This window comes from Tenrec ecaudatus, chromosome Y (genome assembly GCF_050624435.1).
Source record: "Tenrec ecaudatus isolate mTenEca1 chromosome Y, mTenEca1.hap1, whole genome shotgun sequence".
NCBI classification, from domain to species: Eukaryota; Metazoa; Chordata; class Mammalia; order Afrosoricida; family Tenrecidae; genus Tenrec; species Tenrec ecaudatus.
In genome coordinates this window covers 1970343-1984874 of record NC_134549.1, presented here as the reverse complement: position 1 = coordinate 1984874, position 14532 = coordinate 1970343, and positions in this window count along the sequence as shown.

The window sequence follows — 14532 nt, the reverse complement described above, 5'->3', positions numbered from 1 at the left end:
GCATTGCTAACAAGCAGTGATAAACATGTGAAGTACATCCCTGCATGGGGAAAACTGGAGGAAATCATGCTAAGCGAAGTAAGTTAAGAACAAAAGGACAAGTACAACATGAGTCTGCTGAGGTAAGCTTTAGAAAAAATGCAAAAGGGGCATAGGGAAAAAGTTACTGTATACTAACATTCCTAGAGTGAGAGCCAGGAAATACAGCAGAGACCAGCCCAAATACAGGGATGCATATGGTACACAACTAAAAAGGTGGTGTGGAAAGGAAAGATAAATAATAATAATAAAAGAAATGGGTAGCCAAGGCCCAAGGCACTTACCCACCCAAGGGGAAAGCAGGCAAAGAGGGACCAGACTTCAAACCCGTGTGCCAAGATGTGAATGCAACATGCCGGTGTGGTGTAGGGCACCAGTGGAGAAATCTGTGGGGCCGGCCCCAATCCCAAATACTACGTGGACACTTGACCCTCCCCCTGAAGAATTTATTGCAAAGAACGACATAGAATCTGTAGCTCCAGGAGAGGGACATATCTGATCAGAACACATGGGAGCAGGTGAAGGGGGAGGAAGAGAGAGAGTGGAGCACATCCTGGCCCACCGGGCTTTGAGGACGATGTTCATGATAATAGTAGCCACAAAGAGGACCACATGGCTGGCCCCACTATGAGACATGATGTCCCTCACTGACCCAAAGCCCCACAGGGGATAACACTGGATACATAGTGTGGGCATTGTGCCCCATCTGATCCTGTCACACCGAAGCAAAACACTAAGGGAGTGCAACAGAACAGCAAGGGAATGGAGCTGTGAGGTCCCCAGGGAATGCTGAAGGTAGACTTTGGGGCCAGGGTGTGGTGCCTCAACAGACTGGACTGGAAAACACTCCTAAAGGCCAACAAACAATCCTTGAGCTAACTACAAGCTTTTTTATTTCTTCTTGTGTTGTGTTCTGGGTTTTTTTGTCATTGGTTTGCTGTTTTGTTGTATATTGTTGCTTGGTTTTGCTCTGTCTTCTTTTTCTGCATTCTATTATCTCTGCAGGTCTGTCTCAATAAGATAGGCTGGATTAACAATCTGGAGAAAACCAGGGACTTAGAGTTCCGGGGGTGCATAGGAGAGGAGGAAGTCGGGGCGGGGGCGGGGGTGAGTTAGTGGTGGTAACAAACCCAACAACAAGGGAACAACAAATGATCTAAATCAGTGGTCAGGAGGATATGTGAGGCCTGGTAGGGTGTGATCAGGGGTAATGTAACCAAGAGGAATTGCTGAAAACCAGGTGGGGACTGAGCATGTTAGTGGGACAGGAGAAAAGTGAGAGGGAGTAGAGGAAAGAGCTGGGAGGCAAACGGCATTTATTGAGGTTTAGATAAAGGCATATACACATGCAAATACAGTTATATATGAGATGGGGAAATAGATCTATGTGCATATATTAACAGGTTTAGTATTAAGGTAGCAGAAGAACATTGGGCCTCCACTCGAATACTCCCTCAATGCAAGAATACTTTCTTCTATTAAATTGGCATGCTATAATGCTCACCTTCCCAACACAACTGCTGAAGACAAAGCGGGTGAATAAGCAAATGTGGAGAAGAAAGCTGACGGTGCCTGGTTATCAAAAGTTATAGCGTCTGGGGTCTTAAAATCTTGAGGGTAAACAAGCATGTAGTCCAGAACCAACAAAGTCCACATAGAAGAAGCACAGCAGCCTGTGTGATCACGAGGTGCCGAAGGGATAAGTTAAGAGGCATCAAAGAACAAAAAAATCATATCATTGTGTGCTCACCCCCCTGATAGTATCATTGAAGACAAATGGGTGCATAAGCAAATGTGGCGAAGAAAGCTGATGGTTCCTAACTATCAAAAGATGTAGCGTATGGGGTCTTAAAGGCCTTAACGTAAACAAGCAGCCTATCTATCTCAGAAGCAACTAAGCCCACATGAAAGACGCACACCAGCCTGTGGCATCACGAGGTATCAGGTATCAGACATCATCAGAACAAAAAAATCTTATCATTGTGAATGAGGGGAGCAATGTGGTGTGGAGACCCAAACCCCACTTGTAGGCCACTGGACATCCCCTTACAAAAGGGTCACAGGGAGGAGAAGAGCCCGTCAGGGTGCGATGTACCAACGATGAAAAATACAACTTTCCTCTAGTTCCTTAATGCTTCCTCCACCACCTCCCCACCCCACTATCATGACCCCAACCCCACTTTGCAAGTCTGGCTAGACCAGAGGATAGGAACTGTAAACACAGGGAATCCAGAGCAGATGATCCCTTCAGGACCAGGGGTGTGAGTGGCGATATTGGGAGGGTGGAGGTTATAAGGATCTACATGTGACCCCTACCCCTGGGGTCCAGACAACAGAAAAGTGGTTGAAGGGAGACGTCAGACAGGAGAAGATATTACAAAATAATTTATAAATTATTCATGAGGTCATATTTATAAATTATTCATGGGGACAAGATATTACAAAATAATCAATAAATTATTCATGAAGTCAAGATATTGTGAAATAATTTATAAATTATTCATGAGGGGGGGAATGAGGAGGTGATGCCAGGGGCTTAAGTAGAGAGCAAATGTTTTCAGAATGATCAAGGCAATGAATGTTCAAATGTGTTTTACACAATTGACGTATGTATGGATTGTGATAAGAGTTGTATGATCCCCTAATAAAACGATTATAAAAAGAAAAACAAAAAATATCCTCAATATATTTTCTTTTTTAACGTTCTTCTTTACACGATCCATTGTCATGGGATGATTTGCCAATGAAAATAATATATGACACAGTACCTTTAATAATACAAAAGATACATGGTATAGTTCTGTGAATACAGTTCACTACAGAGTCCTATGATTTACCATTGTGTTGTGTGTTTTTTTACATACCAGTTACTATCACAAGGGAGCAGTATTGACATCAACCACAGTGAATATAAAAAGACTAATTAGCATCCAGATTTAAGTTCCAGGTATATATATATACATATATATGCAGTAGTTTATGATTTCACAGTACATGATTTTACATTTACCCAGTAATTACAATTCATGAAGTGTCATGGTACCTCCAATGATCATGCTGCTTTCTACACAGTAGCTGCTCTCTATATATGTGTGACACTGGGACCATAAATACATTATGGTCCCAACCCTGTCACATACACCTGTGTTTGTGTATGTGATGGGGTTGGTGTGATGATATCATCATGCCAGATGATTGTATGTGGGTGGACCCACCTGCAGACGGATGGAGGAGTGGCATCTTTCCGATGGTCTTAGGTGCCCCCCTGAAAGGGTTGTTTGACCCCCAAAGAGGTCGCAATCCACAGGTTGAGAACCGCTGTTCCAATTGTTTGCCCTTGTTTTCTTAATCGTTTTGTTGAGCTATCTTAATTGGAAGGAGGTATAGTAAAGCAACTACAATAATTATTGAGCCTATAATTCCTTTTTTCATCTTTGGAGTGTTTGATGAATTTCATGGGTCTCTCGTTGGATGTGTATATATTTATTATACTGGTTCTTGGACTACTGTTTCCTTGAGCACTATGTAGTGCCCCTCTTATCTCTTCTTATGGTTTGCACCTTGAGATCAATTTTGTCTGAGAATAGGATTGCAACTCTTTCTTCTTTTGAATTGCCATTTGACTCGTATATTTTTTCTCCAGTTTTTGATTCTCAGCCTATTTTTGTCTGTAGCCTTGAGATGTGTCTCCTGTAGGCAGCAGATTGATGGATTGTGTTTTCTAAGCCAGTCTGCTAGCATTTTCCTTTTAATGCCTGAGTTCAGTCAACTGATATTCAGGGTTATTACCATCTATGGACTCTGATGCCCCTTTGTACCTTTTGTGTACCTAAGGTGTTTTTCTATCTCCCTTTCTATTCAGTGGTGTGTGTGTGTGTGTGTGTGTGTGTGTGTGTGTTTCATTCTTGCCTTCTTCCCACCCTGAAGGCAATGCTAACTTGGGATTTGTTTTCTCTTTGTTGCTCTCTGGGTGAGGTTGTTCTATGTGACAGTCTCTTATTGTGAGTTCTGTTCTACTGCCCATAGAGGGTTGGCAAGGGTATTTGTAGGGCTGAGTTTCTTTTAATGTATTCCTTGAATTTTTCCTTATCTGGGAAGACTCTTGCTTCTCCATTTAACTTGACAGATAAATGGACTGGATAGAGTATTCTTGGGTTTGCATTATTTTCCCTCAACTTTTGGAATATCTCACTCTACTCTTTCTTCTTCATAATTTCCACTGATAGGTCTGAACATATTCTTATTTGGGAAACTTTATATGTGATTGTGTGTTTTTCCCTAGCTGCTCTCCTGACTTTCTCCTTTTCCTCAACGTTGGATAGTTTAACTATTATATGCCTTGGTGGCTTCTTCTTGGAATTCAATCTAGCTGGTGTTCTTTTGAACTCCTGAATGGTTGCCTGGTTTTCATTCATTAAGTTGGGGAAGTTTTTCTCTAAGAATTCCCTCCCAATTTTACTGTTGACTTCTCATTATGTCTTGTTCAGGCAGTCCAGTTATTTTAAAGTTGTTCCTCTTCATAGCATCAGACGTGGCTCTCAGGTGTTTTTCAGCTCTTCTGAGTATCTTACTTGACTGCCTTTCCCGTTTGTTGAAGTCCACCTGGTTATCCTCTAGGTCACTGGTCTGATTTTCTGGCTCCTGAAGTGTGCTGACAAAGTCTGTGAATCTGCTACTAGCTTTTGTTATCTCCTCCCATAGGTCTTGTATTTACCTTTGGTGCATGGCCTTTATCTCCTCTATCATTTTATCTTTTTTTCTGTATTGTTTCTCTCATATCCTGTATGACTTCAAGCAGCATTCCGAAGATTTCTTTCTGTGACAGATCAACGTCTGCTTTTTTTAATGCATGTCTTTAGGCTCAGGACTTCTTCCAACATTACCTTTTGTTTTCCTGCTTTGTTGTTGTTGTTGTTGTTGTTGTTGAAGTTGTAGGAGCCTGTTGTTTTACAGGAGTCCAGCTCTATTTTATACAGATTGGAAGAGCATTGGGCTCTCTCTTTGAAGTACTGGGTGAAGTACTTCTTAAAACTGCCTACAGCTAAGTGCACTGTGCGGTCGGGCTACTGCTTTATCCCCATGTGGTTTCGCTCTTTCCCTAGCCAACCAGTATTCTGTTATTTGGAGGACAAGATGAATGGTCCTCTCAGGGGACACTGGGTGAGTGGTTGTGGACCCGTGAAGACGGCGCTGCACTGGCTAATATCACAGGAAGCCATGGTGGTGTGGCCCATGGTGGCTTGGGATGCTTCAGGATGTTCATGTGTGTCTGCTACAATGGGAGTGCTGTGGAGGCCAGGTGGGGTGCCTGCTTTGGTGAGGAGCACAGGGGATGGATGATGGAATTTCCCTAGTTGGCTAGATGGCTGTGTGGTGTAGGTTGGGGGAGGTTCCCTCAGCAGCATGGAGCAATGCAGAGTGTTGGCAGAGCTGCCTTAGGCTGTGTGAGACACTGTGACTGGTGGGAGGAATTTCCCTCAACTACATGGGACCACAGCCATGTGGAGCACTGTGGAAGATGGGCAGGGGTTTCCCTAGCCAAATGGAGCTCCCTAAATGATGGGAGGGACATTCCTGAGCTGCTTAAAGGGCCTTGTGTGAGTTGCCCTGCTGCAGAAGGTGATTGAGATTTTCCCAACTGCATACTATGCTGCAGAGGGTGGGAACTGTCTCAGCTGGATAGAGGGCAGGCATTGCCCTAGGCACAGGGGAGTGGCCTGAAGGCAGGCAAGTGACATGTGAGAGGAAAGAAAAGAGAGAGAGAGAGAGACGGAGAGAGAAGAGCCTGCTGACTCTGTGTAGGGAAAGAGAGAAGAAAGAGAAACAAAAGTAAAGATATAGCTGATCCCTGATTGTCTGACTGTGGGGCTGGAGAGGTTTAAAACCTGCTCAGAGCCAGCAGAAAGCTGTGACTGTGCTGAAGTAAAGGCCTTGTGCGGACCAAAGAAGCCCAGCTCTGGCCCTGACTGTAGCGGGGCTAAGGTTAAACCTTAGCTGTCGTCCAAAGTGTTAAGCCAAAAGTCCCCAGCTCCTCAAAACCTAGTGGATCTGTGCTACTTATCTTTATGGTGCTCTTCCTGTGACCCGGCCATGTGAAATTCCCTCTCAGTTGATCTCCTGTGCTGATTTCTGAGGTGTCCCTCTGGTATGTGTTACATGGTTGCCATATTGCTGAAAATGGCAGGAGTTTTAAAGAATTAAACACCTGAGTTGCACCTTTTAAAAATTAAACACAAAGGTACATCAAAATGTCATTCAAAAAGAGAAAACTGAGGCTGAGGGAAATAATATATGAGATTAATTTCTCAAATTTATAGGAAACTGCCATCAATGAGAATACCCCACTCCAATAACCCCCTTAAGTATTAGAACTTTAAGATGATACTGAAAAATAAAATGCTGCTTCCTGAAAAAGCTTGCCCTGAGAAATAGGACATTAGACAGATACATGATTGCTCATGTTCATTTTACATTAGCAAAAGAAACAACTTTAATGACCTGCAGTGGAAAAATGGATAAACTTTGGCGCCTACATGCAATGGAATACTGTGAAATATTAGAGATGAAAAAGTTGGAGGACAAAAGTGAAATTAGTTACAATATTATGTTATCTAACCAAACATTGAAGCTATTTGAATAGTGTCTTGTCTTAAAGCAGCCAAACAATGAATATGAGAACAAAATGCTCTGAAACTGATTGAGGTGGTGATTGCACAAATCTTGATAATATAATTGAGTGATTGATTTGCAAGATATATGGGGGGAAAGCCAATAAACAACACATTTTTAATGCAGCCTTCTAAGTGAGGCATCAGCAAAGTCCACACAGAAGAAGCAAACAGCTTATATAATCCAAGGATTGTAAATAATAAAGAACAAAACTGAAGGAGGGCACAGCACTAAAGTTCTCTGACTCTGGACCAGGCTTTGTTATCACTGATTATAGTAGGGAGGATTTCTACAATTGTAGTTGGGTCAAAATGTGACACCTTGTCATTTGAGCTACCTCTTGATTCAATTTAGAATTGTTCCAGTCTTTAATATGAACTTTGTGTTAGATAAGAGTTTTTCCTGTTTGATTTGACACAGTAGGTCCATTGTTGTTTTGTTTTGATTTTGTATGTTTTGTAATATAAAACTCATGATAGGCAAACCTATAGAAACAACAATTGGATCGATAGTTTCAAAAGAACATGTTGGAGGAGGTAGGCCAAAAATGGAAGCGTTAACAATGAATACAAAAAAATATACTGTGATTGAATTAGCAAATGTATGATATAGGAATTATATGTCAGTGAAACTAGTAATATTTTTAGAAGTTCAAGAGCATCTACTTGATGTGCAAATATTATTCTCTCCATCTGGTGCAAAGAAAATATGAAAATAATAAGAGTTCCTCACTTTTTTCTTAAGTCCATCACTTTAGAAACATTTAGTCCAATGGAATAATGGGGTATGAAAATATCAGTCTCCATAACCCTGAAGCCAGAGACCTAGGGGGTAGCCAGCCACTACTACCAACAACTCTAGAAAAAAATCACATTAGAAGGCTCTGCATAGAGTTGGGAACTTACGAAACAATACCCAACACACAAAAGAGACCAGGATTACTCTTTGGTATACACAGTGGAACCCAAAAGATAACAGCCATTCTGGCGTAGCTCACAATTTACTCTTGTTTTAGAGTAATCAAGCATTTAAGGTCTAAAAGTCAGCATATATCCAAAGACAAAGTACAAAAGGTTAGGAAAGAAGGGGTTGAAATACCAGAAATGTAACATACATAAAAAAATGCTTATGAACTGTTGATGGTAAAATGGATTATCTACTATAAAAATTTCACTTATTTCACCAATTTTAAAAGTGCATCATAATAAACACCTATAGGAGAGCAAGCAAACAATTTAAACAAAAATGAGAAAGTAAAGGGACAGAGAAACTAGGTTCTTGGAAAAAGACAACTAGATAAATATGTGATGTCTATATTGTGCAGAATGTAACCAATATAACCGAATATTGAAATGGTCAATTAGGTCATTAATTTCTGGACCTGAGACCTAGGTGCTATACAGAAATTTAGTCTATCTAAGATTGGCCTGCAATGGGAAGAGTCTATGTGGAATGCTTTCTATAGTGGTATAAAGTAATTTTACTTTGGTCACTAATGAGCTCACATTTTAAATATGCTTAAGAAATCCCCTAAATATCTAAAGAGTTGACATTAAATTCCTGCTTTCTGCAATCACTTGAATAATTGTCAAAATTTTTTCTAATCAGTTTCCTTTCCAAACAATCTTTTCCCTGGATATTTGAAAGCAAGTCTCCATTAATAAGTGGTTTAAGTATTTCAGTGACTCCCTAGTTAGCAAAAGTGATTAAATGCTAATCAAAAAATTAGTGAAACGCAGATGGTTCAAGTGCATTAGGAAATGCATTAGAAGAAAATCTGCCCAAAAATCAGCCACTAAAACCTCAATAGTCCAGTTCTCTGACACATAGGCAGTTGAAAGTGGAATTAAAAAAACACACACAGAAAACCAAGCTTGACCAATGGTTACCATGGATGAAGGAGGAAGAATTTTTGGTTGGGGGACATTGAGTTTATTTTAATGGTGGACTAATGTGCAAAGGGATATCAATAACAGTGAATACAAAGGAAATGTTCTAAAATTGATTGTGGTAATAATTCTACAACCCTTTTATTTTTTAAGGAAAATTATTTTATTGGGTCTCTTACAGCTATTATCAAAATCCATACATATACCCATTGTGTCATCATCATTTTCAAAACATTTTCTTTCTACTTCAACGCTTGGTATCAGCTCCTCATTTTTTTTGCTCCCCTACTCTCCCTCCCCCATGAACCCATGGTAAATTATAGATTATTCTTGTTTATTTTTCATGTCTTACAAAAAATGCTGTCTCCCTTCACCCGCTTTTCTCATTGTCCATCCCCTGGGAGGGGGGCTATATGTGAATTATTGTGGTCAGTTCCCCTTATTCCTCTCCCCATTCCCTTACTCTCCTAATATAGTTACTCCCCTTCTTCATCCTGAGGGGTTCTATCTGTCCTGGATTCCCTGTGTTTCGAGCTCTTATCTGTCCCAGTATACATGTTCTGGTCTAGTGAGACTTGTAAGGTAGAATTGGGGTCATGATAGCCTGGGCGAGAAAGCATTAAAGAACTAGACAAAGTTGTATGTTTTATAGATGCTATACTGCACCCTGACTGGCTTGTTTCTTCTTCGTGACCCTTCCGACAGGGGGTATCCAGTTGACTACTGATGGACTTTGGGTGTCCCCTCTGCCCTGCTCCGCAGTCACATCAATATGATGTTTCGTTTCGTTTTGTTCTGGGTCTTTGATGCATGATACCTGACCCCTTCAACACCTCCTGGTCACAAAGGCGGTGTGCTTCTTCCATGTGGGCTTTGTTGCTTCTGAGTTAGATGGCTGCTTGTTTACCTGCAAACCTTAAAGGCCCCAGATGCCATATCTTCTGATAACCAGGCACCATCAGCTTTCTTCATATTTGCTTACGCACCCATTTTGTCTTCAGGGATTGTTCAGGGAAGGTAAGCACCACAGAGTGCCTTCTACAACTCTTCTTGATCGAACTATTGTATGACATGTGAATATAGTGTCAATAAAACCTTTTTAAGGGCAATTGACATAGCTAGAGCCAATCGTTTATTTTCTTTTAATAATTTTATTGACATCCTACTCATTCCAATATCCCTTCCATTTCCATACAGTTCTGTTGTTCACTCCCATACACTCATCAATGCTATCAACTCCTCTCTCTCCCCTCCCTCTTACTTCTTGCACCCTCAGGGAACCCTTACTCCTGTCAGTGTCTCTGAGGGGTCAACTATCTTGACTACCATATATGGAGTAATCCTAAATATACATGTGAACAAATGCAAATCTAACATGATTAATGAGTTATGTCACATAAAGACATTACTACCCTGTTTCCCCGAAAGTAAGACACCCCCCAAAATAAGACCTACTTACAGTTTTGTCTCTTTCTGAAACTTAAGACATCCCCTCAAAAATAAGGCCTCCCCAAAAATAAGGCCCCCCAAAGCTACTGTAACTCTGGACTCTAGACCGTAGCAGTGGGCGCTGCTGCGCAGCTCACTGTTGGCCACAGCGCAGCCAGAGCAGACAGGAAGTACAAGGTCTCTTTTAATAAAACAGTAAGCAATAAATGTGTACCATATTCTTCTTCATGGAAGAATAAGACATCCCCTGAAAATAAGGCCTAGCACCACTTTGGGAGCAAAAATTAATATAAGACACTGTCTTATTTTCGGGGAAACAGGGTAGTAAGGAGAGGAAATGCTAATGAACTAGAGGATATTTATATGGTTCATCAAGTCCTACCACACCCTGGCTCTGTCATCCTTTCTGTGTGGCCTTTCTCAGAGGGACTGTCCAATCATTCTGCACATGGGCTTTGAGCCTCTTTTGCATCCATGACCCTTCACATCAGGTTGGTTTGTGTGTTATTTGAACTTCTGATACATCTTCCCGTTGGCACCTCATAATCTTACAAGCTGGTGTGCTTCTTCCCATGTGGGCTTTGTTGCTTCCCGGCTACATGACCGCTTGTTTAACTCTAAGCCTGTAAGTCCCCAGATGCTATATGATGTGATAGGCTGGCAGCATCAGCTTTCTTCACCACGTTTACTTGTGCACCCATTTTGTTTTCAGCAATCCTATCAGGAAGGTGGACATCACACAGTGCCACATTATTAGAACAAACCATTTTTGTACTGAGGAAAGATTTAAGTAGAGGCCCAAAGTATATCTGCTTCCTTGTTGCATTTGCCTCTAGATATATATGTAAACAAATACACATAGATGTATATATATATATTTTCCTTCCTCTTAGCCCACTGTTATGTTTGTCTATCATTCATCTCTCATTAATTCCTCTCAGATACAATTTGATTGATCAAACAGCAGAAAAGCTTCACACTCCTTTGGGTGTGATTTAGAACACTTAGTATTCACCTGTACCTGTCATTTATTGCCTTCCCTACCACCTCCCTTCCCATGTCCCCTGAAACCATTGGTCCAGCCACTGTCTCTATAAGATTGGCAATCCGCATATCTTTTTTATGCTAACGAATCAAGCTTTTGGGGACCATTACAGATCTTACAACAGTCCATGCATCCATTGTGTCAAGCACATTTGTGCATACGTTGCCATCATCATTTCCGAACATTTTCTTTCTACTTCAGCCCTTGGTATCAGCTCCTCATGTTATCCCCCTCCTTCCCTCACCGTCCCACCCTCGTGAACCCTTGATAATTTATAAATTATTATTTTCATAACTTACATCATCAGCTGTTTCTCTGCACCCACATTTCTGTTGTTTGTCCCCCTGGGGGTGGTGGGGAGGGTATATTTTGATCATTGTAGTCGGTTTCCATTTGTCTCCCTTCTCCTTCTCCCACCTTACCCTTACCCTCATGGTATTGCTACTCCCATTACTGTTTCTGAGGGGTTTGTCTGTCCTGGATTCTCTGTGTCCAGAGCCCTTATCTGTACCCATGCACATGCTCTTGTCTATCCAGATTTGTAAGGTAGAGTTGGGGTTATGATAGTGGGGGTGGGGAGGGAAAAACTAGAGAAATGTTGTATGTGTTGTTGGTGTTATACTGAACTCTGACTGGCTTGTCCTCTCTTGTGACCCTTCTGTCAGGGGATGTCCAATTGTCTACAGATGGGCTTTGGGTCTATATTAGAACCCCTTTCATTTGCATAGAAAAGGTTGCTTCTTCTGGGTCTTCTGATACCTCATACCTGATCTCGTAATTGCCTTGTGATCACATGGATTGGTGTGCTTCTTCCAAGTGGACTTTGTTGCTTTCCTGGTCTTGATAGTCTGTAAACAGAACCAGCAAAACCCCCATTTCTTCCTCCTGACACTCTGTGCACTGAAGCCAACAGGGTACCACTGCCTCCTTCTACTACTGTGTATACAGTTTCAAGGAGAGCACTACTTCCTCTTCTTAATACTCCATACATGGAAGCCAACAGGACTCCACTTCTATACGCTGTACCCAAAGGCCAGCAGGAATCCAATTATTCTTCCTGATTCAATGTGGCCAGCAAGAGTACCATTCCTTCCTCCTGATACTAGGAACACTGAGGTCAGTATATCTCCACTATTTTTCCTGATACAGATGCCAGCAGTTATCTACTTCCTCCGTCTGACACTCTGCACAGATCCAGCAGAACTCCACATCCTCCACATTGGTGACACCGATGAAGTTTGAAAGAGTAATGGTGGTGCTTATCACACTGTGCTGGAAGTTTTTTTGACTTTGTTTAGCAGTCATCAGCCAGATCTTCCTTCCTATTTACAGAATTTTGACAGGTTATCCTCACCAAATGTATGTGGTGTTTGGAATGGTGATGCATCACTATAGTAGACAGCATTTTCTCTGGTCAGGAGAATTCTCATGGCGTGAGGCCTTGCTTCCTAGTCTTACATGGAAGTCTGGTGAGATGTCTCCTCTCTATGTGACCCTGTTTCTATTTGAAACTGGATGGCATCCTTTGGGAGAAATGTATCAGGCACTATCATGCTGTGCTTTGTAGAGTTTGCATTGGTTGGCAGTTTGAAGTAGATTGCCAGGCCTTTCTGCCTCATTTCAGTCCCAAAGTTTGAGGCTACTGTCCTGTCAGTGAGGGTGCCGATGTTTGAAATTCTTTTGTTGGAATCTGGCTAGGCCAGAGGATGTACACTGCTACAGAAAGGAACTGGAAACAAAGGGAATCCAGGACAGATGATCCCTTCAGGAGAGTGGCGATACCAGGAGGGTGGAGGAAGGGTGGGGTGCAAAGGGGGAACCGATTACAGGGATCTACATAGCCTTCTCCCTGGGGGATGGACAACAGAAAGGCGGGTGAAGGGAGACATCGGACATTGTAAGACATGACAAAATAATAATAATTTATATATTATTCATGAGCGAGAGGGGAGCAGGGAGGGAGGGGGGAAACGAGGAGCTGATGCCAGGGGCTTAAGTGGAGAACAAATGTTTGGAGAACGATGAGGGCAACGAATGTACAAATGTGCTTTACACAATTGATGTATGTATGGATTGTGATGTGTTATATGAGCCCCCAATTAAATGATTTAAAAAAAGAAAGAAAGAAAACATCAAAAACAAACACAAAAATCTTTTTGGTTGGATTTTCCAGCACAATACTTGGAAATGTTTACTTCTGGTCAAGGTTCCCTCTCACTGATGTTTGGAAATAAGTCACTGGACCTTTCTTTTAGTCTCAGTCACGGATCTTCTCTGAACCCAGTCTTCTGATGACCCTGCTGGAGTTTGAAAGAGTAATGACATAGCTTACTGAACCATATCACTCTGTCCTGAAATGGTTCACAGAGTGTTTATTGATTATTGTGAACAGGTCTTTCTTCCTCATCTCTCTTTGTGCTGTCACTTTCCTGACACCAGGACTGCACTGGGATCTGGGTGAAGTTTGAAATACTGATGGGTTAGCTCATAGCACTGTAGCAGACAGCACTGGCAATGGTATAGAGTTCCTTTGGCAGCTTGGGAGCATAGGTCACAGACCTTGCTTCCCTGTCTTAGTTGGAACTTGTCCCGAGATCTATCTCCCATATGGGACCCTGGTTTCATTTGAAAGGGGATGCCCTATCCAGACTTGCAAAGTAGAATTGGGATCATGATAGCATTTAGGAAATAGAGGAAAGTTGTATTTTTCATCGTTGCTACATCGCCCCCTGACTGGCTCGTCTCCTCCCCGAGACCCTTCTGCAAGGGGTATCCAGTGGCCTTCAAATGGGCTTTGGGTCTCCACTCTGCACTCTCCCTGCTCATTCACTCTGGTAAGATTTTTTGTTCTGATGATGCCTGATACCTGATCCCTCCCACACCTCGTGATCGCACAGGCTGGTGTGCTTCTTCCATGTGGGCTTTGTTGCTTCTGAGCTAGATGGCCACTTGTTTACCTTCAAGCCGTTAAGACCCCAGACGCTATAGAGGATGTACCCTGGTACAGATAAGAACTGGAAACACGGGGCATCTGGGGCAGATGATCCCTTCAGGACCAGTGGTGTGAGTGGTGATACTGGGAGGGTAGAGGGAGTGTGGGATGGAAAGGGGGAACTGATTACAAGGACAGCAGAAAAGTGGGTGAAGGGAGACATTGGCAGAGAAAGATATGACAAAATAATAATTTATAAATTATCAAGGGTTCATGAGGGAGGGGGAGTAGCGAGGGAGGGGGAAATTGAGGGGCTGATGCCAGGGGCTCAAATAGAATGTAAACAGAAAATAATTATGGCAACATGTGAACAAATATGCTTGATACAATTGATGTATGGCTTGTGAGAACTGTAAGATCCCCCAATTAAGTGATGTTGGGGTGGGGGGGGAAGTGGATGGCATGCCTTCTACAGCCATATCAGACACTGATTTGCTATGCTTTGTGAA